We start from the raw sequence: 26,831 nt of genomic DNA on the forward strand, positions 1-26,831 counted from the left end.
CTCACTCCCTCACTCTGTCTCCTTTTCCCTCCCTCGCTCTGTCTCCCTTTCCCTCCCTTACTCCCTCACTCTGTCACTCCCTTTCCCTCCCTCACTCCCTCACTCTGTCACTCCCTTTTCCTCCCTTCCTTTCTCTCCCTCCCTTTCCTTCTCTCACTCCCTCACTCTGTCTCCCTTTCCCTCTCCCTCACCCGGTCTCCCTTTCCCTCCCTCACTCCCTCACTGTCACTCCCTTTCCCTCCTACCCTTTTTCTCTCTCACTCCTTCACCCACTCTCCCTTTCCCTCCCTCACAGAGGTGGCTGGTGACATTTGAAAGTGGTAGGGTGTAAAAGTTAAGGATGACTTGTTACGAGTAGCAAGCATTCACTAAATGTTCTTTTACATCATTATTTTGAAAAAAGTATACCTCCAGCAAACCCATATGCACAGAATCACATTGCAACTGGAACACATGACCACTGCCCTGTGCGCTCTGCTGAGAGGCCAGGATTTGATGTCCATCAAGATTTCTGAACATCTTTTTCACTATTTGACAGGCACTGTGAGAAACTCGCAGTGCCCTCAGCCTAAGCTCCAGCGCTCTCAAGTGGTGCCACTCAGGTCAAGGTATGCACTGTACAAGAGTAATGTCAGACATGAAAAATAATGCATGAACAGAATCCTTAAAATAGCTAACACTTTTAGGGAATGCAACTATGCAATATTAACACATACAATGTCAACAGGAACTAAATCACTGACCTGAACGTGCTCAAGTTTCAATTAAATGTTAAAAACTATGCTCACTTTGTCTTCCTTTCTTTCCCTCTCCCTCTGTCATCTCACCCTGCCTCTGTGTCAGCCCGGGCTGAGACAGCTTCGGAGCACACACACACACATAGCTGCACCGAGCCCATTAACAGGTCTTTAAAAGATCATTAGAATGTTAATGAGGCTGTGTTCACCTCTTAGCGCCCCTGCAGCTCCACTCTAACTATGGCAGGAAGCGCCCGGCCGGCCCCCACAGAGCAGCAGAGTCTCGGAGTCGCCCTGCTGTAACTTAGTTTGCAGACACTCTTTTAAAAAAAAAAATATTTAAACACTGGTATGATGTGTACAAGGTCCGCGGGCCGCCAGGGAAGGCTTGCCGGGCCGCCACTGGCCCGCGGGCCGTACTATGAGTACCCCTGATGTAGAGCTTTGTAGGCGAGTGAGGAATTTGAAAGTGGCTCTCTTGTTGATTGGGAGCAAGTGGAGTTGTTGGATGTGTTGCATGATGTGGCTGTGGTGGGGGATATCCAAGTCCAGTCTGGCTGCAGCATTTTGGACTTTCCGTAGTTTCTTGAGCTGAATCTCTTTCAAAGCAGGGGGAACGTGTGGAAGCAGGCTGAGGAAACTGCGTTGATTTTGTGGTTCATGATGAGTGATGAGTCCATTATAATGCTTAGGTTGCATGTGTGGTCCGTCAGGCTAAGGGGAGATACCAGAGCAGCTGGTCACCAGGAGTCACACCAAGCTGAAGGGGTGGGTCACAGGATGAGTAATTCAGTCTTGTCTGAGTTGAGCTTGAGGTGGCTGTCTTTCATCCAGGTAGGAAAAGCCTTCATTAGTCTGTAGAAGTTTGTTCTGGCGGTTCTGGGTTCATTAGTGAGGTAGAGGATCATCTGGGTGTCATCAGCGTAGGAGACGATGTTGGGTCTGTGGCTACTGATGATGGTTGAGAGGGGGGCCATCTAGAGGTTGAAGAGGGTGAGGCTCAGGGAAGAACCCTAGGGTACTCCCCAGCGGATCTCTGTGGGTTCTGAGCAAAATGGCGGTAGTCTGGCTAGCTTGGCCCAACTGGTGAGGAAGGAGTGGATCCAGTCCACAACCTTGTCGCAGATGCCGGTGTTGTGGAGTCTTGTGATTAGGGTGCAGTGGGAGATGGTGTTGAAGGAGGCCGAAAGGTCTTGTAGGATGAGGGCTGTGGTCTCACCTTGGTCGAGGAGGGAGTGGATGCCGTCTGTGGCAGCGAGGAGTGCAGACTTTGTGCTGTGGTTGCTTCAGAAGCCGGATTGGGAGGTGTCCAGGTCGTGGTTCCCTTCTATGAACTTGAAGAGTTGGGCGTTGATGGCCTTCCTAATGACCTTCTCTGGGAAGGTGTGGAGTGAGATCGGTCTGAAGTTCTTGAGATCTGTTGGATCTGAAGATGGCTCCTTCAGCAGAGTGTTGATCTCTGCCTGTTTCCAGTCATTGGGGAAGGGGGCAGTTTTGATGGAGTGGTTGATGGTGTGGACATCTGGGGGGGCCATGGCGGCGGCTGCCTTGTCGAAGATGTGGTACGGGCAGGGATCTGTGGGGGGCACCTGAGTGGATGCCCTTCATGGTCTTAAACGTGTCCTCTGTGGTGACAGGGATCCAGCAGAGCACGGTCTGTTGGGGTGTGGCTTGGTTGTGTACGATGGTGGCGGGCGTGGCGCTAGATCTGGGGTGCCGAAGCTGTTGTAGATCTTCCTAATCTTATTGGTGGAAGAAGGTTCTGAAGTTGTTGCAAAGGTCTGGGGAGGGTGGGGCACAACTGTGGTCTCGCTGTTGGGGCTGGCGAACTCGTTGACGATGGCGAAGAGTTCCTTGCGGTTGTGTGCATTGGCATTGATTCTGTCTTGGAGGGCTATTTTCTTAGTGGTTTTCAGGAGGGGGTGGTGTGTGTTGACGGCGGATTTGAAGGTTGCGTGAGTTTTCAGAGTTTTGTTGTGCCTCCATTTCTTCTTGAGATGTCTGCAGGTGCGTCTGTAATTGTGGAAGGCAGGAGTGAACCAGCTGGCCTTCTTGGAGTGTTGTTTGCTTGTTATTTTCTTGAGGGGTGCCAGGATGTTGGCGGAATTTGAGATCTATCAGTGGAGGTTGTATGCTGCGGTGTTGGCGTTCGTGGGTGTTGGTGGAGTGGTTATGCTTAGCGAATTGACAATAAGTTCTTTGGTGGCCTTGATCCAGCTGCGATGAGGGGTGATGGTGATGGTGTATGGTAGACATGGTGAAGGTGAGATGTACGCAATGATGGTTGGTCCAGGAGAGTTTGTGGTGTGGCTGCAGTTGAAGTTCCCGCTAGTGGAGTAGACAGGGCTCAGCTTGTGTTCGGCAATGTGGGTCCGTGCGATGACTAGCTGCTTGAGTCCGATGTTGGTGAGGTTCTCCAGGAGGGAGGTGGTGTTCTGGTCACCGGGCTTGTCCAGTTGGAACTTGAGGTCTCCGAGTAGGATGTAGTCAGTGAATGCGGGAGCCTGGGATGGGATGAGGTCTACGATGGCGTTGGTGAAGGGGTGTCAGAGGCCGGGGGAGGCTGTGGACGAGGGTGCGTGGAGGTTGTTGTTGGGGTTTGTCTGATCTGGAAGTTAAGGTGTTCCATAGTTGCTGTTGGGTCATTAGAGTGTGTGCTCAGCCGTAGAGTGCTTTTGTGGACAATGGCAAGGCCTTCTCCTGAGCAGTCGGGGTAGTCCTTGTTGTGGGTGATTTGCCGTCATCAGGTATGGCGATGTCCGTTCCGGAGCAGAGGTGGGTCCAGGTTTCCGTGAAAATAGCGATGCCTGGAGAAGTGGCTTTGAGGAGGTCCCAGATTTCTGTGGCGTGTTTGTAGAGGGACAACACTTTGAGGAGGATGCAGTTGAGCCCATCGGGTGTGCAGTTGGTCAACTGGGTGGCAAGAAGAGCTGGTGTGTTGGCATCACAGAAGGTGCGGTTACAGTTTAGGCAGGTGAAGGGCCCAAGGGTATTATTTGGTGATCCTAGACGGCAGGAGGTGTAGTGTCCAGGGTTGAGGGCAAGGAGGGTAGTGGCATCCCAGTGGTGGAGTGTCAAAGAGGCAGGGTCCCTGGTGCTGGGCGCTGTCCAGGCACAAACAGACAGAGATGGGCTTGCCTTTAGTGCGCCTTTGGCACGGCTGCCATAAGTAGTGCTGCAGGGATGCTGGACAGCTGGGTGGCGGGAAAATTAGGAGCAGGAAAGGACACTGGAGGGGGCAGGGCTGTGGGGATTGCAGGGGCAACAAGGGAGAGGACAGGGAAAAAAAACTGGAAAAAGCACAGAAACAACAAAGCCAGACAAAGCAAATGAAATATAAACAGCAGAGGCAGAAAAGCAACAGAGAAGGGTAGAAAGAGGGACAGAAACAGCAGAAGATAGGCACAGGAGGGTAGTAAAGCAGCAGAGCAGTGACGCTCTAACACTGGACCACCATGGATGAGGCGCAGGCAGGAGCCAGTGGGTGGATGTGGGCCTTGAACCCTTGACCTCTGGGTCAGAGATACCAGTAGCACCAGTTGGGGACAGCATGAGTAGCTACTAGCCAGCGCTGTGCTATGGAAGGAGCAAGTCCAATAAGGGATAGTCCTCCGTACACTAACAGGGTGCGAGGAGAAGCAGCACCATCCGGTTGACTCCTCCAATATTAACAGTGGTGACCAGATTTCATGTATTGGCCGATCAAGCTGCGAGCCCAAGTTCATGGGGCTAAACCGCTCCCAATGCACCGGGCACCCACTGCCATCAACAGCGGATATCAGCAACTTGAGCCAGTTAGTGGAGTCCCCCACCAGTCTGGTGCGGTATCCTCGGCAATGTGGGTCTGCCGCAGCACTGGGATTGCTCATGGCACGATATGCACCACCCACAGGAGCTAGGTTTAACCCAGACACTACCCCCGGGCTTCCCCACTCCCCGTCACACATTCTTCTCACCTGGACATCGACACTGGTGCTCAATAAACAGCACTTTCTCCGAATTAGTGACTCAGCCAATAGTATGCTCAGCCAAGCCGGATTTCTCAAGTCTTGGTACACAGTTGCCTCCGAGTCCAGTGAGGAACCGCTCGATGCAGGTGATGCATCAGGGCCCTCTTAGGCGTGAAGTTGCGGTGCTCCTGGCACACAAGTCCAGCGCAGCTCAAGGGCCTCACCCTCTGGGTCTCAGACGCAGGCCTTAGAGCTGTATTTGTAGGCTCTTTTTGCCTCTAGAGGCTGAAAAGTGACTTTGGGCTGGCTGACGTGATTTTTTTGCCACTAATTGACCGGCTGTCACTTTTTTCATGCTAGGGTCAAGATTTTTATCGCCGTGATGCTTGGGTAAGCGGCAACTTTTGCCGTTGCAAGCTGATCCTGTCGCCATGTAGTGATGTATTGTAAATATGTTGCAAAGATGGCAACAGTGTTTTGCTATAGACAGAATTAAAAAAATGCCACTAACCAACCTAAAAACTGGTTAGCGGCAATTCCTGTAAATATACCCCCAAGTGAGAATAGCTCCGCCTTCTGAGAGAAAGATACTCTAGAAAAGGAGATACAGAGTGTAGATATGAGAGGCTTTGAATTAGATTTGCATGCTTTACTTAATAAGTGTGATCTATCGTAAAGCAAATCCTGGTGTTAACGGAGGACATCAGACCCACTTCCAGTATGTACCTGAGGGTCAGGAGGCCTGCTGGCAAAGTTCCAAGGACAAGAAAAACCAGAGCACTCTTAAGCCAGATTGTGAGGGATTTTATGGATGTCAAGAGACAATGGATTTACCTGTGAGCACTGCCTAGAACCGTTGTTTCTGAAATACGAATTATGGCTATGAACTCTGTTGCCCTGAGGATAGTCTTTCGGGTGAGAATGCCAGATTAAACTAGAATTGTTGCATTCAGCTTACCTAATGAACAGTCAGAGACTATGATCAGTGCTCAACGCCTACAATAGAAACACTGCATTGTGGAGTGTATGTTGCTTTGCAATTAACACCGTCATACGTAATAGTGAAAATTCCACAACATTGTTTTAATTTAACTACCACATTTTATCCTTGATTGACATTGCTCCAATTAACAACTACCCAATCAGCTTCTGTAGAACTGGTTGCGCTCACCATTAAATAGTCTGCACTCCAAGGCTTCACTGCTCAGACAGAAACGAAACTCCTTATCAGCGGAACTGTCCAGATCTTCAGCCGAAAGTTGTGAGTACATGTACCACTGCAGAGGTCACCACAACACCCAAACATGCGTACAATGGGCTCCTGACAGGAATTGGGCATTGTTAGAAATGGGATCTCTGGCTGGCCAAGGCTTGCGCCAAAGTCTGTCAGAGACCACCACTCTAAGTCAGGGCAAGGGAGTTACACGCCAAGATAACCCCTGCTCACCCTCTAGGTAACGTGACGCAAGCAGCAAGGCTAAACTTGGAGGCTATGTAGGTTAAGTGTTTGCGCGCGCACCCAGCCACAACACATAAGGCTCACCACAAAGGAAACTCCACACAAGGTTATATATAAAAATAGCCTTTGTATTATATCAAAACACATTAGTTAAAAACACACACTTTACAATGTGCCAACAGGCACGGGCAGAATTTACAGGGGATATGTACAAGACAGGGCCACATGGACCACTGTCAGGAATAGGCACTTTTAGAACTTAGCACTTAGAACATAGAATATAAAATCACTGTAGCACAAATTAGAAAATAGAGCACACTACCAGTAATCACTGGTAATAGGTAACCTACGCAACCCTAACCACCTTAGGAGAATGTCCCGCAGGGAACCAGGACCTCACTAGCAACACCTGTACTAGGAGAAAAACAACCACCTAAGTATCACCATACAGTTAGGGGTATAGGCAGGAACACACAGCACATGATGCATCAAAACACATTCAGAGGGGCAGGGAAGGAAAACACATGATGCCTAAAAACATTCAGAGGTGTAAGAACAATTGCGCAGCACTCACATAAGCCACCACCTGTGGCAGTCCCTAGGCCAACTGGCTTCGCTGGGGCTAGGACGCCCTGTGTCCCAATGTCAGGGCAGGCTGCGCAGGCAGCCAAAGAAAGATGCAGGGGCCTAAACGAAGCAGCTGCCCACTAAGTGCTGGGTAGCTGTAGATCTGGAACCTGGCACCACTGTGCCTCCTGGCTCTCCTGTGGGCTCTGCGCAATAAGGGGGCCCCAAACTCAAGGTGGGAGCCACTTAGTCTCTGAAGAACTATTGGTCCCTGGGGGAGCGGCCCGCTTGAGGTTCCGTGAATTCTGAACCCGTTTCATTAAGGTCATGGTTTCATTACGAATTTGATAGTAGTGAACCGTAACTAGTGAGTGCGGCAAGTACGAGTGTTTTCGCCATGTTAGACCGATGGATTCACTACGTATTTAGGGATTTCGTTCTGAACCCTTGGGTTCCATTTTGTGTATGGTAGCCATTTTGTGGTTTCCCTCACATAGGCCGATGACTACGGGCGAACGAGTCTTTAGTACACGTACACGTTAGCTGACTTCTGAATGACCTGAGTGAACTGACCCTGTTGCCTGAAGCTGACCTTGTTAAGCCAGTTCCTTGCCCGGTAGCTGATCGAGATTAAGGATCAGAGCACAGGAGATTGTAAAGTTTGGTATGCACACACACACCCCTTATCCTACTTCCCATCTGTTTCTGTTCCTTCTTTTATGGTCTATTTATGATATGGATTGTGGTCCTTTATTATGGGTTTGTCCGGCCGGTTTCGGAATGTTGGGCTTTCCCGCGTAATTGATGGTGGGCTGGACAACTGAAAAGTGGGTTTGTCGTCATGCGATACCTTTTGCAATGTTACCTATGATTGGACAATTCGTAAATAGTGGGTGTTTGTCCGGAATGTGATTTTTGGCATAAAAGACGATGTCTCGCCATACAAAAATTGAGCAGTCTCTGACGAACCTACTTGTGTCGTACTTCGTAGACTTCTGTTCCTGGTTGCAGCCAATAAATTTGATCTTTGACGTCACCGAGAAGTATCCCTTGTCTCTGTATTCTAAGACAGGTGAACCCGAAGACTTTGGGCGTGCCACTGTCGCCGCTGGGTTCTAACACCCGGTTCTTCAGTTGGCGCCCATAGTGGGGCGACTTCAGTGGTACCGGTCCAAGCCTGAAGATCGTGAGGAGCTTCGTGAGAAAATTCTGGAAGAGGGCCCCCACTTCATCGACCCCTGCATGTCGAACGTGGACTGAAGGTTTTTGCTGCGAGGCTTCCCGCTTTCCGACGGCTACGAAGAACTGCTGCCCTGACTGTCGCCCTGTCTTGGATCCTTCGTGACGATTTGTAGAGCAAAACGATAGACGGGTCTTCTGGTGACGTGATTGATACCTCAGTTAAGTATAAGTGGGTTGCTCCCAGTCCTTAGTTTTGGGTTTCCTTTGGATCTTTGATTTGGTACTTGCAAGCGCCAAAGCCGAAGGACTCGTATATTTACGAGACTATCGTTTTTGGTAATCCCTTGAAGTTTGAAGCTAGATTAGTGAGCGAAGATGCCTGGTCTTAGCAGAATTAGGAATTTGTTCTGTTGTAGTTGTAACAGGGATTCCCGATTGGAGGACTCGTGTCCGATACCTCCGGTTGGAACTCCGACTTATGAGCTCTGTTCTAAACATGGCGTGGGCCCCATTACGTTTAATGAAGTATGGGTCCGATACACTAGGAAAGACGGTGTCTTAAAATGGCCACAACATGGTAGTTTTGAAACAGAGATTTTAGATAATTTGGAAGTTAAGCTATTTAAGAAGAAAGCCCGGCAGGCGATGTTTGACTCTTTCCGCCTTTGGCGTAAGGAAGCCAAACAAAGAGCAATTAAACAAGCTAAAAGAGATAAAAGAGAGAAGGGTATATCAAATAATGCAAGCTGCTAGGCAGTTTAAAGATAATGAAGAAGATCAAGCGAGTGAAGAGTTGCATAGGCAACATAAAATGGTCATCCATAAATATTATCCTGCTTTGCCACCTCTTCTACATGGTGCAATGAAGGACCCTGAAAAGGATCCTTTGATGTCACATTTGTTGAGTTCACCACCCCCTTATGTGCAGAGTGCTACGTCACCTCCGCAGCCTTTAGTTGCGCAACCTCCAGTTGTTGTGCCTGCTGTTGTTGCTCAGCCGCCAGCTCCACTTCAGCTGGTTCCTCCTCCTCTGGAGCAGCCTTCTCTAGGGCTGCCGACTTTGCTATCAGTTCCGCCTCAAACTCCTACGACTTTTTCTCCTGTACTTGCTACTTCTTCTACTACTACTCCTACATTTGTTTCATCTCAGTCTGCTTTGTCTCCTGTCCTTCTGACAACTTCTCCTTCTGTTCGACAGAGAATGACTAGTACTTGTACTGGTCTTTTGTCTCCTTTCTTTGGGCCATTGAATGTGACCCCTGTTTCTGTGTGTAAACTAGGGGTGGGCGGCCAGCTACGCTCCGTGCACGGAGTGTGCGTAGTGCCGCCTACTCCGCATTTTGCGGAGCGGGCGTAGCCAGGCGGCACTACTCACGCTCCGCAGACGGAGCGTAGCTGGCCGCCACCCGCCTCCCTCCCGCCCTCCCTAAATACTTTAAATTAAAGGAATCAAATAATTTAAAATGCACTTACCTTGCCCGCCGCTGCCCGCCGCGTCCCCGGGGCTCGCTATCTTCCGTCTTCCGTCTTCTTTACTAATGCGCATGCGCGGGCGGCTGCGCATGCGCATTTTCTCATGAGAAATGTTATGGATGTCTTCCGTCAATGGGAAGCACCGAAGCAGAGGTATGTCTTCGATATCATGTGTACTTTCCTCCGTGAGGAATGGGAAGATAGTGAGTTGGGTCAGACCCCATCGGAGTTGCTCGATGTACAGTCCGAGTTTGCGAAAGGAACGATAGTGGGTTCCGATGTTGAGAAAGCAGTTGCGACGTTGCTTGCGTTTAGGAGTGTGTTTCCTTCTCAGTCGTTGTTTGAGCCTGATCCTTCTGTTAGGAGAAAAGCGAGACAGTATCCAATGAGAGAAGTTCCTCCGGTATGGAAGGAGGCAGTTCAGGCTGATGTCGCTAATGGTATTCAAGCTGTGCCAGCTCATTTTCAGCGTGTTTGGGTACATGTTCCGTGGAAGAGAGCTGAAGTTTGGGCCACTAAGCAGACTCTACCTGACCCCCGAAAGAATCCTGCAGGGTACTACAAAGAGTTGTCACAGACAGCTGACGCGTGTATTATGAATTTAGCCGATATAGACATGTTGTTTGGTAATGTGGTTCCTCAACCTTTGTGGGGAAAGATTTGTCATGTGGATCATGCGCAAGAGTTGGGTGGTACATGAGCTAACATTACAGCTGCAGATGGTCTTCAAGGTGGAGGGGCTAAACCTGAGGCTTTAGTTGCGGATTTACCTGGCAGAATTATTACTCTTATGAAGACGATGATGCCTGCTATGCGAGTGAATTGAGATAAGTTGTCTGCATGCAAGCAGAAGAAAGATGAATGTGTGTCTGATTTCTTCACTAGGTTTGAAGAGACGTTTATCGATCACAGTGGTCAAGATATGAGTACCGAAGGTGGCCAAAGGTTGTTTGTAGATAAGTTTGTTCATAACTTGCTTCCCGAGTTGTGTAATAAGTTGAAGGATTCAGAGAGTTCATGGGCTGTTTCTTCGTCGGCCCAGATATTGGCTACTGAACAATATTACGAGAATAGAGATAAAGATGAGAAAGAGAAAGCAGAGAAAAAGTCTAAAGATTTAAAGACGAAAGGTCTTTTGCAACTGGCGTATCCGCCTCATTATAATCAGCTTGAGTTTCAGCAACCTCAGCAGTTTCAGAGAGGATCTCAAAGGTCCGAGTCTTTTCAGCAGCGTGTTCCTGTAGGCCCTAATCAGTGTGCGTATTGTAAAGAAGAAGGCCACTTCAAGAATAGTTGTCCGGTTCTGTTACAGCGTACGAATGGTGTGTCTGGTGTGAGAGGTCAAGGTGTTCAGCAACTCCTAGAGATAGAGGATGTGGTGTGTTCCCCCAGAATGCACGATCCTTTCCTCCACAGAATTCTATGAATTGTTTTGATCAATAGAATGTTGCGTCTGGACAGTCCCCTCAGTATTATGCTGACGATTACTATGTTGAGAGTGAGAATACTGACGGTCATGATTGCTAGGATAGCCATAGACAAAGAGAGGGAGTAGTGTCAGTTCCAGTAGATCAGAGTGGACCTTATGTTGAAGTGATTACATCAGGTGTGTCAGAGCCTTTTCTGTTGGATACTGGTGCGGCGAAGAGTTCTATCATGCACTCTAAACTCCCTGGCACACCTTTGTCTGGCTTGACGAATGTTTCAGTAGGTTTTTCTGGCGCCCCAGTTCGTAATCCAGTTTCTAGTCCTTTGTCTCTTTCTGTTGGACCTTGTGAATTGTAAGCACCCCTCATTCTAATGACAGGTTTTGGTGAGAATCTGTTGGGTTTGGATGCGTTGAAGAGATTGTATGCGACATTGCATTGTTCTACTTCAGGAGTACAGCTTACATTGGGTAAGAGAGTGATCTCTCCGACGTATTTGTCTAAAGATTGGCTTCCATTGGAATTGCGTTCCCTCCCTGATACTCTTTGGGCTACTGGTCCTAATGATGTGGGTCTTTTGGAGATTCCACCATATGTTGTGACGCTGAAAGCGAATGCTAGATTGCCACGTATTCCACAATATAGGATTTCTTGTGATGGTTTAAGAGCGCTTTTAGCGATCATCTATGATCTGATTGAGAAAGATGTGACAGAAAAGACGAGAGGTAATGTGTGCAACAGTCCGGTTTTGCCTGTCCTGAAACGTACTGATTCTTCTCAGCCTCCTGTGTATAGGTTTGTGATCGATCTTCGCGAAGTGAACAAAATTGTTGTACCGCAGTTTCCTGTTGTTCCGGATATTACTGCTTTGCTGACTATGATTCCTGCTTCAGCTGCCTGGTTTTCTGTGATTGATCTGAAGAATGCTTTCTTCAGTATCCCGATTGCCGAGGAGAGTAGAGATATTTTGGCTTCTCTTTAGGAGGCCGAAGCTTCCGGTTTAAGCGCGCTCCTCAAGGCTATTGTGAAAGCCCATCCATTTATAGTCAGGCTTTGAAAACACAGCTTGATACAATTGTTTTACCTGATGGTGCTGCTCTTATTCAGTATATAGACGATTTGTTAGTTGCTGCTGATGATGAGGAGACTTGTAAAGAAGCTATTTTATATTCTTGTAAAGCGCCAGACTAGACCCCCGGAGGGGTATCTCCGCGCTATTGCTGCAACAGGGAGAGTTCTGAATAAATTGTGTGTCCCACCTAAAAGGAAACTACAGGGCATTATTTGTAGGGTACAGGTAGGTTTTTAAAGTTTTCCGGAAGGTCAGGTGGCTGGAGAGAGATCTTAATTCCGGGGGCAGAGAGTTCCAGAGTATTGGTCCTGCATAAGCTAATGCACGGCCACCTTGTCTGGTCTTTTTTACTCTGGGTACTTGCAGTAGCTGCTGATGACTGGAGCGCAGAAGGCGCCCAGGAACGTAGGGCTGAAAAATCGTGGTCATGTATTTTGGACCCTCCCCTGTCATACTCTTATGGATAGTGCACAGTGTTTTAAACTGGACTCGTTTCCTCACTGGAAGCCAGTGGAGTCTCATCAGCAGGGGGTGTGAGGGTGTCCTTGGGGGGGCGTTCAGGATAATCCTTGCAGCTGTATTTTGGATTACCTGCAGTTTACTGAGTTGTTCTTCGTTTGCTCCGAGGAGCAAACCATTGCAGTAATCAACCCTGCTGATGACAAGAGCCTGTACAAGTGTCTTTCTATGATGGTCCGGTATGTAGGGGAAGACACGTCTTAACATACCAATAGCCCGGAAGCAGTTTCCAGCAACTTGGTTAACGTGGCCCTTGAATGTGAGCTGCTGATCGAAAAGTACTCCCAGGTTCCTGACTGTACTCTTGGGAGTAGGGACAGGGCGCAGCTCTAATGGCCACCAATCGGATGCCCAGTGTGTCGCCGCTTGTCCAAAACACATGACCTCCGTCTTCCCTACATTACACTGCAGGCAGTTAGATGACATCCACTCTGCAATGGCTCTCATGCCATCTGCAAAAGATCTTTTTATTGCAGGTGTAAGATTTTTAAAGGGAAAAAGGAGTTGGGTGTCGTCGGCATACGACACAGGGGTGAAGCCGAAAGATCTTGCTAAGTTGGCTAGGGGGGCCACATACACATTGAAGAGTGTAGGACTCAAGCACGAGCCTTGCGGCACTCCCTTGTTGAGCTCCCTAAGGGTGGATTTGTGGGAGCCCAGCCTAACTTCTTGATAACGGTCAGTCAAAAAGCTCTTCATCCATGCCAGAGCCACTCCTTCTACTCCCACCTCACCTAGGCGGTTGAGGAGCACCGTGTGAGACACCGTATCAAAGGCGGCGGAGAGGTCCAACAGCACCAGAATCATTGAGCTGCCATCATCCAGTGCCATTTTGATGTTGTTGGTCACTGTCTGATTCTTTCTTTGTTTTGACATTTGTCAGACCTTCATCATAAAGTGTCACCTTCGAAGTTGCAGTATTGTCGACAAGAAGTGACCTACTTAGGTCATCTCTTATCGAAGGAGGTAAGAAGGTTGACCCCAGAACGAATTCAATCGATTGCGAAAATGAATGTGCAAATCACACAGAGAGAAGTGCGTGCTTTCTTGGGTATTACTTCGTACTGTAGGCAATGGAATCCGAATTTTTCGCTACTTGCCAAACCTCTGTTAGCACTTACTCTTAAGGATACTCCGAATCCTCTTCCTTGGTCTGACGAATGTCAGAAGAGTTTTTCTGAATTGCGTGATGCATTGTGTTCGGCTCCTGTGTTGAGTACTCCCGACTACAGTAAGCCGTTTACACTCTATGTCCACGAGAGAGAGTGAGAGAGGCATTGTCAGTCCTCACACAGCAGTTCGGCGATAAGCAGCGTCCATGTGCGTATTTCTCGTCGACTTTGGATCCGGTAGCTAGAGCGGTGCCGAGTTGTTTGAGAGCTACAACGGCAGCAGCTGTTTCTATTCGACAGTCTGCTGGTTTGGTGATGGATAATACGTTGATTATGATGGTTCCACATGCAGTGGATACTTTATTAAACCGGACAAAAACACAGCACTTGACTAGTGCATGATTGTCAGGTTACGAGTTGACACTTTTGGCGAGTCATGTGCATATAAAGCGATGCAACACGTTGAATCCAGCTACGTTGTTGCCGATTTCTGTAGAGACAGATGTTCAGGAACAGCATGACTGCTTTCTTAGGACAGAGGAAGAAACGAAGGGTAGAATCGATATGAAAGATACTCCTCTTGTAAAGTCTGATGGTACCTTATGGGTGGATGGCTCATGCTTTAAGCTTCCGAATGGTGATACGACTGCAGCATATGCGGTTACGACTTTGCATACGATTGTTGAAGCTTCACGTATACAGCAGAATTCAGCTCAAGCAGCAGAGTTGATTGCACTGACGAGAGTGTGTGTTTTGTCGAAAGGAAAGAGAGTGACTGTGTATACTGATAGCCAGTATGCATTTGGTGTTGCCCATAGCTTCAGACGTTTGTGGAAAGAGCGTGGATTTCCTACTTCGCATGGTACGAAGATTCAGCATGGACAGTTGGTGAATGAGCTTCTTGAGTTACTTACGTTGCCGATGCAAGTTGCGATCGTGAAATGCAGTGCACATAATAAGGTTACCAATGAAATTGGTCGTGGTAATGCGTTTGCGGATGAAATTGCGAAAGAAGCGGCGAAAGATGTGACGAGTCGAATGTATGTTGCGGGTCCAGCGAGATGGGTTCTTGATAGAGGAATGTGTGAGGATACAATAGAGGGTGAGAAGTCAATTCAGGCTGAAGCTACGGAGAAAGAATTGAGTGTATGGAGAGAAAGTACGGGAAAATTGTATTAGACTGGTTGTTGGATTGAGTTGTCGCAACATCAGCGATGGTTGTTACCTGATGCATATGTGCTTGCAGTGTTTACGATGGCGCATGGAATGGCTCACATTAGTGCGAAAGGGATTTGTAAGTTGTTGCCTCCAGTATAGCAGAATGCTGGAATTCCTAAGTGTGCAGAGAATCTGGTCAAGAATTGTATGGTTTGTCTGATGTATAATCCTGGCAAGGGAACTCCAACTCCAGCTGGTCACTTTGCGCCTCCGACATATCCGTTCGAGGTGCTGCAATTGGATTTTATACACATGGAGGGATGTAATATTCTAAAATACGTCCTTGTAGTTGTTTGTGCCTTTTCGAGATGGGTAGAGGCATACCTCCTGAAAGATAATACTGCCTTGTCCACAGCCAAAGCCCTACTCAAGGAATTTTTCCCTAGATTTGGATTGCCAAGGATGGTGTGGAGTGATAACGGAAGTGAATTTGTGGGTCAAGTCATGAAGAGAGTGTGTGAAGGTTTGGGCATTAGGCAGAAATTCCATGCTGCAAATCACCCCCAATCAGCTGGCCTAGTCGAATGCTACAATGGCACTCTGAAGCTGAAAGTAGCCAAGATTCAGGCGAGCTCTGGTCTCCAATGGCCCGATGCTTTGCCGTTGGTACTTTTGTCAACAAGAACTACAGTGCACTCCCGAATTGGTCTTAGCCCTTATGAAATAATCTTTGGCCGTCCGGCCAACGTATGGGGAGTGCCGAGGCCAACAAAGTTTAGCGAGATTAAACATCCTGTGCTGATTGACTATTTGTATGATTTGACGGCTAAATTGCGTGTCTTACACCAACAGGTTTACGATACACTTCCACAAGCTTCTGAAGATCCAGGACACGCCATTGACTCTGGTTCGTGGGTGCTCGTACTCAACTTCCAGCGGACAAAGAATGATCAGCCCCGCTGGACTGGACCCTTCCAGGTCCTTCTGTCAACGCGTACCGCAGTGAGAGTTCACGGCAAGAAGAACTGGATCCACGGTGTACATTGTAAGAGGGTATCTTTACCTCTGCCGTAAGACCAGTAGGTCCAGGAGGGTGTTGGTGATTCAGAGACTGATACAGTGCCAAGATTCGTTCCATTCAGTGATGCGCGTTTGATTGGGACAAGCTCTGAGCATGAGGACGACGATATTTTGCAAGACGCTGTGTCTCCTTCTTTGAGATTGGACACCACTGAGCCTGAGTTGGTGTTTCGATATCAAACAGTGCTTGGTAAAGACCGCTATAATTTGTGGCAAAGAAACAATGGACAAATAAAGTAATTTCTTTCTATTTTTGGAAACTACGCTCTCTCATCCGAAAAGCTGTTTTGACCTATTTTTCTTTTTCGAACCGCCATCCGTGTTCAGCTGTAGGGTCGCGGTATAAAGACTTGGAGTGTCAAGCCGTGTAGACACAAGGTCGACGGTTCTGGTTTGTTCTAGGGCATTCCCTGGACTTACAGACGTACACCTGAGTGAAGAGAACCACCTGCCGCGACAGCACGGTTAGAGGATGGAGTTTTTTGAGATCAAGAGAGCTGTTGTAGAAATTAACTTTAAGACCAGACTGTGTAAACTAATGAGTAGCAAATGTTTTTTGATAACGTGTCTTTTATTGTCACTTAGCATGACAATGCTTGTGGTTGGATATCTTGTTCTTTCTTTCCAAGTGATGTTTGCACCCACCACACAACCTATGTCTTTTCCTACTACTACTTCTTCGCATTCTTTTCATTCTTTACCTGAACAGGAATCCATTAGAAGATTGGAATTCGTTAATAATTCCTTTGTGCAACTTTTGCATCAGCATCAGTTAGTAGTGAATACCACTAATTGCTGGGTGTGTGGTCTTATGCCTCATACTACGGATAAGGGTATTCCTTACGTGGTCCTGCCATTTAGCTATAATGGATCTGTATGGGCATATAGGACGATATTTATTTATGCCCATGAAGTTTACCCGCTGCGTTCTATGAAAGATAGTCCAAGTAATAGTGCTCTAGTGAAGGGAATAGTGGATATGATTAGAGGTATTGATTCCTATGAGACTATTCCTAAAGATGAGACACTAGCTTATATTGGATGGAACGTGACCGGATATGGTGTTAGTCTGAGTGAAAAGCAGCGAAGGAAAAGGTCATCTCCGATTTGGATCGTACCCCATCGTGGTCATTTTTGTCTGCAAGGTAGTGGCAAGAATCCAAGAGCTCAGTTAGGGAAGAGTGTTTGTACTGAGACGTATGTTTTTGCGTCCCAGACTTCCCCACCATTTTTAGCAGCTAAGGGTACGTATTTTGTCTGCTATGATAGAGCATATACATGGTTGCCCCCTGATTTTTCAGGGACATGTTATGTTTCGTATCTGTTGCCCCCTACTACAGAACTAGAGTAGTTAGAGGTGTCTTCAGTAAGGAAGATACTGCAGGACAAGAGTTGGGAGATTTTCTTAAGGGTTTCCTACCGTTTTGGGACCTATGGTTAATAGTAGGAACATACGGCAATTGACAAGAGTGGTTGAGTCCACCATAGTTGAGACTGCCGGTGCCCTTAGTAACTTGACCGCTGAGCTCCAATCGGATCGTCTTATGACGTTGCAGAATCGTGTTGCGTTAGACGTCATACTTGCAGATAGAGGAGGGGTATGTAAACTGATTCAATCGAGCTGCTGCGTTTTCATTCCAGACAATGCTCCTACAGTGTACCAGGCCATTACCAAGCTACATAAGATCTCCGAGTCTGTACATGTGGACGAAGGAGATTGGTCATTGATGGGATGGTTTTGGGGATTGTTATCCAACTGGGGATGGAAGATTCTGGTGATCATTGGGATGGTTTTAGCTATTCTTTTCCTGTACTGTCTTTGTGTACAGTGTGCTCCTGCTATATGTGGCCTTTGTGCTACTACGTGTGCAAGGAGACCTGTACCTAAAGAGGTACTAAGTAATAGGATTATTCTCCAGCAACATCTTGATGATCTAATGAATATAGACCTGGATTCAGATTGACGACATGAGTTTAGGTTATTGCCTATGTAAGGGCAAAAGGAGGGTCTGAGGTTCTGTGAATTCTGAACCCGTTTCATAAAGGTCATGGTTTCATTACGAATTTGATAGTAGTGAACCGTAACTAGTGAGTGCGGCAAGTACGAGTGTTTTCGCCATGCTAGACCGATGGATTCACTACGTATTTAGGGATTTCTTTCTAAACCCTTGGGTTCCATTTTGTGTATGGCAGCCATTTTGTGGTTACCCTCACATAGGCCGATGACTACGGCCGAACGAGTCTTTAGTACACGTACAAGTTAACTGCCTTCTGAATGACCTGAGTGAACTGACCCCGTTGCCTGAAGCTGACCTTGTTAAGCCAGTTCCTTGCCCGGTAGCTGATCGAGATTAAGGATCAGAGCACAGGAGATTGTAAAGTTTGGTATGCACACACACACACCCCTTATCCTACTTCTCATCTGTTTCTGTTCCTTCTTTTATGGTCTATTTATGATATGGGTTGTGGTCCTTTATTATGGGTTTGTCCGGCCTGTTCGATAAAGAATGTTGGGCTTTCCAGTGTAATTGATGGTGGGCTGGACAACTGAAAAGTGGGTTTGTCATCATGCAATACCTTTTGCAATGTTACCTATGATTGAACAATTCGTAAATAGTGGGTGTTTGTCCGGAATGTGATTTTTAGCATAAAAGACGATGTCTCGCCATACAAAAATTGAACAGTCTCTGACAAACCTACTTGTGTCGTACTTCGTAGACTTCTGTTCCTGGTTGCAGCCAATAAATTTGATCTTTGATGTCACCGAGAAGTATCCTGTGTCTCTGTATTCTAAGACAGGTGAACCCGAAGACTTTGGGCGTGCCCCCGGTGCCGCTGGGTTCTAAAACCCAGTTCTTCACGCTGCCAACTGGGGCCGCTCTACCCTTGCAAATGCCTTTTGACTGGTGGAGCCTCTCAGGCTCTAGACAACACGGTGCCCGGGACGTTTGGAGCCCTCAGGCTCGAAAGAAATGCGGCCCAATTCTGTTGGGAGTCCCCCCTCTGGGGACTCGGAAACAAAGTATGCCCCCGGAGCCCTGTGGGCTCAAAAGATATGTGCCCCGGTTTGGAGTCCCCCCTCTGGGCTCTACAAAAAAAATACCCGGGTGAGCCTCGTGGGCTCTGAGACCAACTTGCCCCGTCGTTGGAGCCTCTCTAGGCTCGAATGGAAAATGCCTGCTGAGCCTCGTGGACTCTGATTCACAGAACTGCCTAAACGTTGAAGAAATGGTCCTCCGCTTGCGGGGAGGGGCGGGGACCGGCAATGTGCCCCGACGCCCTCCTCCTGACTAGCACCGGGCCCCACTCACCAGTTTGTAGGCTTCCTCTGGACTCCTCTGGCAGCTGGAGGCCGTCTCCTCGACACGGCCGCAGGCGGGGAGCTCCTCTGGCGGACTTGCTGGTGCCGCGGGCGGGGTTCTTCTGCACCAGAGCCTCGCTGCCGGCCGCACTCCTTCCTCCAGAACTCTTCCTCTGGACACCGGAGCGCGGGGTGGGCTCCCGTTGACTTCCGGTTTCTGGAGGCAGTACTTCCGGGTCGCCGCGGGCAGCGCGGCGGCCCCTTTCAGGCACTTGTAGGCTGGGGGATAATCAACCGAGGGGTAGGCTCCCTCGAGTTGAAGAATAAACGAGGCCAAACGAGGGGTAGGCTCCCTCTGTACTTTAGATATAAAGCGAGATGGGCACTCGCTCGGGGGAACAAAAATGGCACCAGGTCCCTGGCGGGGTGGGCACTCGCCAGGGATTCTAAACTTGCAATCTTGCGGGGAAAATGTCCTGTGGGCACCGGCTTGGAACAGAGAGCGCTCTCAAGTAAGGGTGGGCGTAGTGGGGGCTTTGCGAATCTATGCGAAGTGGGCAAAATCTACGCCCACCCACGCACTTCGCGTAGCCCCACTACGCGCCACCCGCCTCCCTCCCGCCCTCACTAAATGCTTAAATTAGCTTAAAAATGAATTATACAAAACCACGTACCTTGTCAGCTGCGTCCCTGGGGCTGCCTCTCGTAATCGCGCTGCCGGCGCTGCCGTCTTGGATACTAATGTGCATGCGCGGCCGCCCGCGCATGCGCATTTCTCGCGAGAAATGCGCATGCGTGGGCGGCCGCGCATGCGCATTAGTATCCAAGACGGTGCATGCGCAATAGTATCCAAGACGGCGGCGCCGGCGGCGCGATGATGAGAGGGAGCCCCGGGGATGCAGCGGACAAGGTAAGTGGTTTTATAATTCATTTTTAAGCTAATTTAAGCATTTAGTGAGGGCGGGAGGGAGGCGGGTGGCGGGCAACTTCGCCACGCCCAAGGAGTGGGCGTAGTGTTGCCTGCTTCGGATACTTTGCAAAGGGCGAAGTAGGCAACACTAGCGAAGTTGCCCGCCCAGGGTTACTCCCAAGGTGCTAGGGGGGAAATTACAGTGCTTCCAATCGCTAGTGGCTGAAATAAGCACTCCCAAGCGCTAGGGGACGAATCCAGCGCTTCCAGGTGCTGGAGGGGATCAACAATTAACAGCAAAGCGTTCCCTGGCGCTAGAAGCAAAATCAAGGTCAAAAATAGAAATAAAGCGCTCCCAGAGCTAGGCAGAGGATCACAGCGCTCCCAAGCGCTGAAGGGCAAGATCCAGATCCAGCAGAGTTTTTTTAGGTAGGCAGGGGGGCAAGGCTGGGCCCAGAGCCAGCTCACTGGGCCTCCAGGCAGGGAGGCAGTCCAAGCGGTGGTCCTCCTGGCGCCCAGCAGCAGCAGCAGCAGCCTCCCTTCAGATAGGATCCTGGAAGAGAACAACCTGTAAGGGGACACAGCCCCTTTTTATAAATCCTTTGTCTGGCTTCAGGGTGTGAGGAAAAACCAGTCGAAGCTGGTTTGTGAGCAATTTTGATGTGCTCATCCCCTCACTCTATTCACTGGCAGGGCTAGGGTCATTAGACGCACCACAGGGGGCGGAGCCGGCATTGTTTGGGGAAAGCCCAGCCCTATTCAGGTCCCAGTTGCATTTCTCCCCAGCCATCAGCATGCTAATCTCCACACTCACCACCTGGGCAGACCCATCCAGGCTCTTGGAGCCAGGCTCACCAGCCAGTGCCAGCACACTCACTGCACACGCACACCCATGTCTAGAAGTGGCACTTCCACACTAGACACATTCACGCAGCACACATCATTGCGCAGCATTCAATCTCACGAGTCCGCACATACCAAACTCGAGCCTGCACACCTCACGCATCAGGAACTACCAGGGACACAGACATTCCCCATGCATTCCTATGGGAGGGCAGGCCAACCTTACTCCCCGCACTCAGAGTGCGCACGCACTTTCCACTGGGACACAGTGAAAGTGAGCAGAAACCAAAAATCACTACTACCAAATTACATTCAAAAAGCAAAAAGTTTAGGGGTGAACCTGCCAGAAGGGCCAAGTCCAACAGGCATATGGGAAGGGATCACCACTAATAAACCCAGCAGTTCCCAGCAGCCACCGGTCTCCCAGGGCACAAAGAAAATGGGAAAAATAACAGGACAATATGGGCACATACTCAGCAGATGATAACAAAAAGCTGATACAGAGAAGAAAGAGGGTGATTTTTAATAAAATGGTCTGGAAGATCTGTTTTACCCATTGCCTTGCATAAAAGGGGCGGCAATTGCTGGTGGAAAAAAGCTTAATTAAAACAAGTTTTGGCTTTAAATTCGAGTCTGTTGGCATGTAGACAGTTCTTAAAATAAACAAATATAATAATCACAGAAAAAACATTTCAATATTACTCACCTAATAAAAGCTCTGGGACTTATGCACCAAGAATATTGTGCTGCATAACTAAAGACTTATAAGGTCCCAAAAGCGAGACCTATTGGCTATGCCAATGCTTGTTTTTATTACTGTATCTTTCACAGATTTTGTTTTTGCCCCTACATGGCACCACCTCGTTGTCGTACCCCTTTTACAAATGCGGTACTGGCACTTTTGTTTTAAACTTCCTAATCAAAAGCGTGGGTGCCTCATCGCTTTCAATATAAACAAATAATGTTGTCAAGCTGTGGCAGATATGGCAGTGCGGCCCGGGGACAGGTGTCCATTTAATCTGCACTGAGCCGGTGTTGCCCTAAGAACATCCAAAGGGGGAGCAATGTCTTTTATCACTATTGTGCACCGCGCAGGCCCAGATGGGGAATAAAACATGCATGGCTTGCCCACAGCCCTGAAAATGATTGCGCTCATTTACCATAAACGAAAAAAGTGCATTCAGCCAAGTAATCACCAATCATGGTGACACACGTGTGCACACTGATGAAGTTTACAGATAGAGACAATGGCTCTGATATCAATAACAGTTACAGCGGCAAGGGTTGGGCGATACGAACAGCGCAAAATAAATAGCCCATCATTTTACATTAGGCAGCCTTACACTTCCACTGCACATCAAGGGGGCTCTGCTTCGGTGCCTCGCACGGCTGCTGTTTGTCTGATCTCAGACTTGTAAAGAGAAACATTACGTCACTTATTTAAAGACGATGAAATCAGGACAAATATGTCACCTGCATTTTCTTGTGTGAGGGGATAACTTGTAATGAAAGGTAGTAGGCCTCAATCTAGGATCCTGTGGGCAGGATGAAGGCTTTTTTAGGAAGATGGGAAGAAGTCATGGCTCATGTCCCTACTTGGGCATAATATGCCCCTACAGGAATGACATCACAGGAAGACACCTTTAAACGCTTTGCCCTTTTCTTGGATATCTGAGCTGAGTGACGTAGAAGGAGAGGTTAGGATGGGTTTATAAGGTATCCAAAACAAAGGACATGTCAGGCAGTGCAGACGAGTGGGTCATGTCACGTGTCCAATAACCACCAGAGAAAGGAGCCAGTAGGCAGGAAGTATAGGGGAACCCAACGCCACCCCATTGGGGAACTGGCAGGAGTGGGGGGGGGTCAAAAGGAGTCCACAACTGCTTCGGCCTCTAGAAGAGGAACACAACCTTGTGGCACACACACAGCCATCTCAGTTAACACAACAGGGTATATCCTGTGAACAAATTCCATAGAAGCAGTGCAAACAGTAAATGCAACACTTCTGAACAGAGTGTGGATTCTCATGTGAGATCTGCTGCTGAGAGATGGGAGTGGACAGCGTGAGGCCTAAAGGAAGGTCCTGGCATCTGAGGACAGCCCTTGCGCTCACAGCCCAGCATCCACCTACTGACAGGTGGAGTCTGAAGCACAGGGATTGATCAGGTCAGACGGTGAGTAGGAAGGAGCCAGGGCTGCAGGCACTCTGAGGCCAAGGCTTCAGCCCCACCCCCGCCAGTTTTATATAACGCAAAATCGACTTTACCTCAGCAACAGTTACATTACACAAGGACAGGGATATTGAAATCAACCCGCCATTCCATGAGGTGCCCACTGGTGATGTGCGAGCTGTGGTTCCCATGTGGGGGTGGGAGGGCAAGGGGGAGGCGCACGCACGCACACACACACACGTGTCCCCCACCTGCTGAACTGCTTTGACAACGCCTAGCCCAGTGCTGCTGATAAATATGTGGGAGCGCGTAGGTGGTAAATGAATGAGCTAAAAAGAAAATGCTTTATTGCAACACAACTCAAGGTTTGAAGAACTGGTCTGCAGGGGTTGCTACGGAATGAAAGGAGAGACAGGAGAGGGAGTGTGGCTGCCCATAGAAACATGCTGTGTCAAAGGCAATGATTTGGACATTGAATAATTGAAAAAGTTTCCTCGAGTTTCAGGCAAAAACACAGAAGGTGGTAACATTATCAATAGTGCAAGTTTCCCTTGCACAAATGGAACAGGTACAGGGCAGGAGCAAGGCAAGACACGCGCCCAAAAAACACAGGCATCAGCCAAGCAAGTCAAGATGGCACACACATACTCTCTATGGTCTGGTAAAAATACACCCCTTACACCTCAAGTGACAGATGGCAGCTATTTTTTTTTCATTTAAATTTCACAGCACATATTAGCAGAAGATATGGCTTAAGATATTCTAAAAAGAGTACCCTCTCTTCTAAGAACAGTGGTGCAGGAAATAAATACTCTTTTTATAGAGAAGAAATCTATTGGTATATACTTCACAAACCTGCAGAGGGTGTCACCCGAAACTTGGCTTGTCTTCCAAAGCAACTTATTGAAAAACAACAGTGGCACAGCAATTCAAAAGTAAAATGTAGATCTTTTAAAAAAAAATCTTTTTATTTAACAAAATCAACGGAAAAAGCAACAGGTGACATATAGATACTCCTCAATCATTGAATATACATTTCCACATGGCAGAAATAAAACTTACAGAATCACATTTAGGGATTACAGGGAATCCAACGCTACTGTTACATCTCGAACAACAGGAGGGGCACAAATATCTCCCCGGTAACTATTCCCCGCTCCCCAGACCCTCCCCCATTTCGCGGGGCAGCCCCTGGTGACATAGACCGACCTCTCTCTGTGCGTGCACCAATCCAGGTCCTCCATCCACTTCTCAATCTGGGGCGTCTGACTAGCGCCCCACAACTGAGCAATATTACGCTTAGGAATCATACACGCCAGGGTCACTCACTGCTTCCCACACACGCTTAGGTCCGTGGGTTCCCAAACATTCAGGACACATCTTCTGGCCTCCAGCACCATCTCTACCCCCATCACTTCTCGCATTCTTTCGTGGATTCTAGCCCAGTGAGCCTGTATTTCTGCACAATGCCACAGAATATGCATGAAAGTTCCAGTCTCACCACACCCACTCCGGCAATCCCCATTCTCCGCCAAGCCCATGTGTACCAGTCGAATCCCCGTAACATACGACCGGTGCAGAATCTTCAGTTGCACCAGCCTGAGTCTCATCTGGATAGCCACCACTTTTGGGGAAGAAACTGCCTCCCTCCAATCCTCATCATCTAATTCAAAGCCATCAGTTCCCCACTGCTCCCTGATGGTGTTCAGTGGGTCCCCCATATGATTAATACGTTTTTTATATATTAAGGAAATGGTATTTTCGGGGAGGTGACCATCCAAGATTCGGTCCTCCAGAGGGGAGGCCTCCGGGAGCGTAGTGCTCACGGGATGTTTGCCAGAAGGGCGTGCCTAACCTGGATGTACCGCTAACGCTCACTCTCCTGTAGATGATGCTTTTTTTGGAGAGCGCCGAAGTCTAGGACAGCGTCCGTACCATAAATGTCCTTAATCTGCGAGATCCCAATTAGATCCCATTTATTGAAGCCTTTAGTTTTCCACAGGGAGCCCAACTTCTCCGAGTTCCACAGCAGGATTGCAAGGATGAGTTTTCCATCCCACTTAAGATGCCGGGTAGCCGCATGCCACACCTGTACTGCGTGAGCCGATGGACCGGCCAGGGGAAACCTGCCTGCCCTTGCATATAGAGCCCTAGTAAAGTCCCCTCCCGTCACCTGACCACGGTCCATGGCATATCTGGGGTCCGTGGGAGACTCGTAGATAGCGTGGTTTACCGCTGCTAGTTGGGAGGCCCAATAGTACTTCCGCAGGTCCGGCAGTCCAATCCCGCCATCGTACCAGGAGAGAGTAAGTTTAGATAATGCAATACGAGGTGTGCCTTCCCACAGGAGCTGCCTTTGGAGGGGCACAATTTCTTTAAAATAGGAGGAGGCTAACGGATCCATAGTGTTTCACAGGGCGTATAGAAATTGAGGGAGTGCCAACATCTTAAACAGCACCGCCGACTGAGAAGGGAGAGCGGTAACGTTCTCCACCTGACCACATCCTTCCTAAGTCTGACCAGCGGGGGACCCAGATTATTATTGAATCTCAGCCTCAGGTCCAATGTCACGTAGATGACAAGATAGCGGAATCCCACAGGCTCAATCTGCAACGGGCAGGACCTAGGGATAATCAGGGGATCTCTGCTAAGGACAAAAATCACAGATTTTGACCAAATAATGGCAAAGCCGGAGTATCTTCCAAATATCACCAGGACATCAAGGAAACAGATCAGAGATTCCCTAGGGGTGGTCAGGTATAACAAAATATCATCTGTATAAAGCAAAAACGTATCCTCCCATTCGGACATCCAGCGCAGCCCCCTAATCGATCGGTCCCAACTGACCCATGCCGCCAACGGCTGGGGAGCCAGAGCAAAGAGAATTGAGGACAGGGGATACCCCTGGCATGTGCACCTACCCAGTGAAAAGTCAGCGGACCTGTGGTTGTTCACCACAACCCTAGCAAGGGGACTCTCATACAAGAGTTGGACCCAATTTATGAACTCACGGCCAAAACCCATCTTCCCCAAGACAGCATATAAATAGGGCCACTAGACCCTGTCAAATGCCATAGTTTCATCCAAAGACACCAATACCGCCGGTTCGTGTATTTTCGAGGCACCCCCTAGTATCCCATGTAACCGTCATAAATTAAGGGCTGTATTGCAATGCGGCATAAAGCCCGATTGATCCGGATAAAAGGTAATGACCTTGGTTAACCTAGTGGCCAGTATTTTCGCAAGCACCTTAGGTTCCGCGTTAAGCAGCGAAATGGGCCGATATGAAGAGCACAGTGCCCTAGGCTTACCATCTTTGTGAATGACTACAATATTCGCTACTCTCTGATCGTAGGGGAGCTGACCCCTCTCTTTGCTCTCAACAAACATAGCTCGGAGAAATGGAGCCAGCACATTAGCATTCAGATTAGACAGCTCTACGGGAATTCCATTTGGACATGAGCACTTCCCGAAGTTGACACCTCTGACCGCTTGTGCTACCTCGTCATTCGTGAGCGGGGAGTCCAGGTATTTCCTCTCTTCCTCCGATAAAGAAGGCATAGGAATGTCCTGTATCATAGCCGCACTGTCTGCCTCGGTATAGATTCCCGCGGACGCATACACCGAACTGTAATAGGCCGAGAACTCGTCTGCGATCATTTGCGGGTCTGTCATCCTCCCTGAGCCCTCATTATGCAATTCTGGCACCAACCTAGATGCCCACTCCCCTTTTTCCAGCCAGGCGATCAATTTCCCGGCTCTGTCACAATGTTCGTATATCCTAGTCTGAGTGTCTGCATGCTGCTCTCTGGCCCTTTCCCTAGTCCCTCAGGAGTTTCAATCGGTGTAGTCCCTCAAGAGTCAACCCTT

General features: G+C 48.6%; 1 protein-coding gene across 1 annotated transcript in view; it reads left to right on the forward strand.

Annotated features, from left to right (window-relative positions):
* Positions 1-26,831, forward strand: part of LOC147679760 (uncharacterized) — a 361,586-nt gene that overhangs the window by 169,750 nt on the left and 165,005 nt on the right. The gene's annotated exons all lie outside the window — the stretch shown is intronic.

Source organism: Lissotriton vulgaris, chromosome 11 (genome assembly GCF_964263255.1).
Source record: "Lissotriton vulgaris chromosome 11, aLisVul1.2, whole genome shotgun sequence".
NCBI classification, from domain to species: Eukaryota; Metazoa; Chordata; class Amphibia; order Caudata; family Salamandridae; genus Lissotriton; species Lissotriton vulgaris.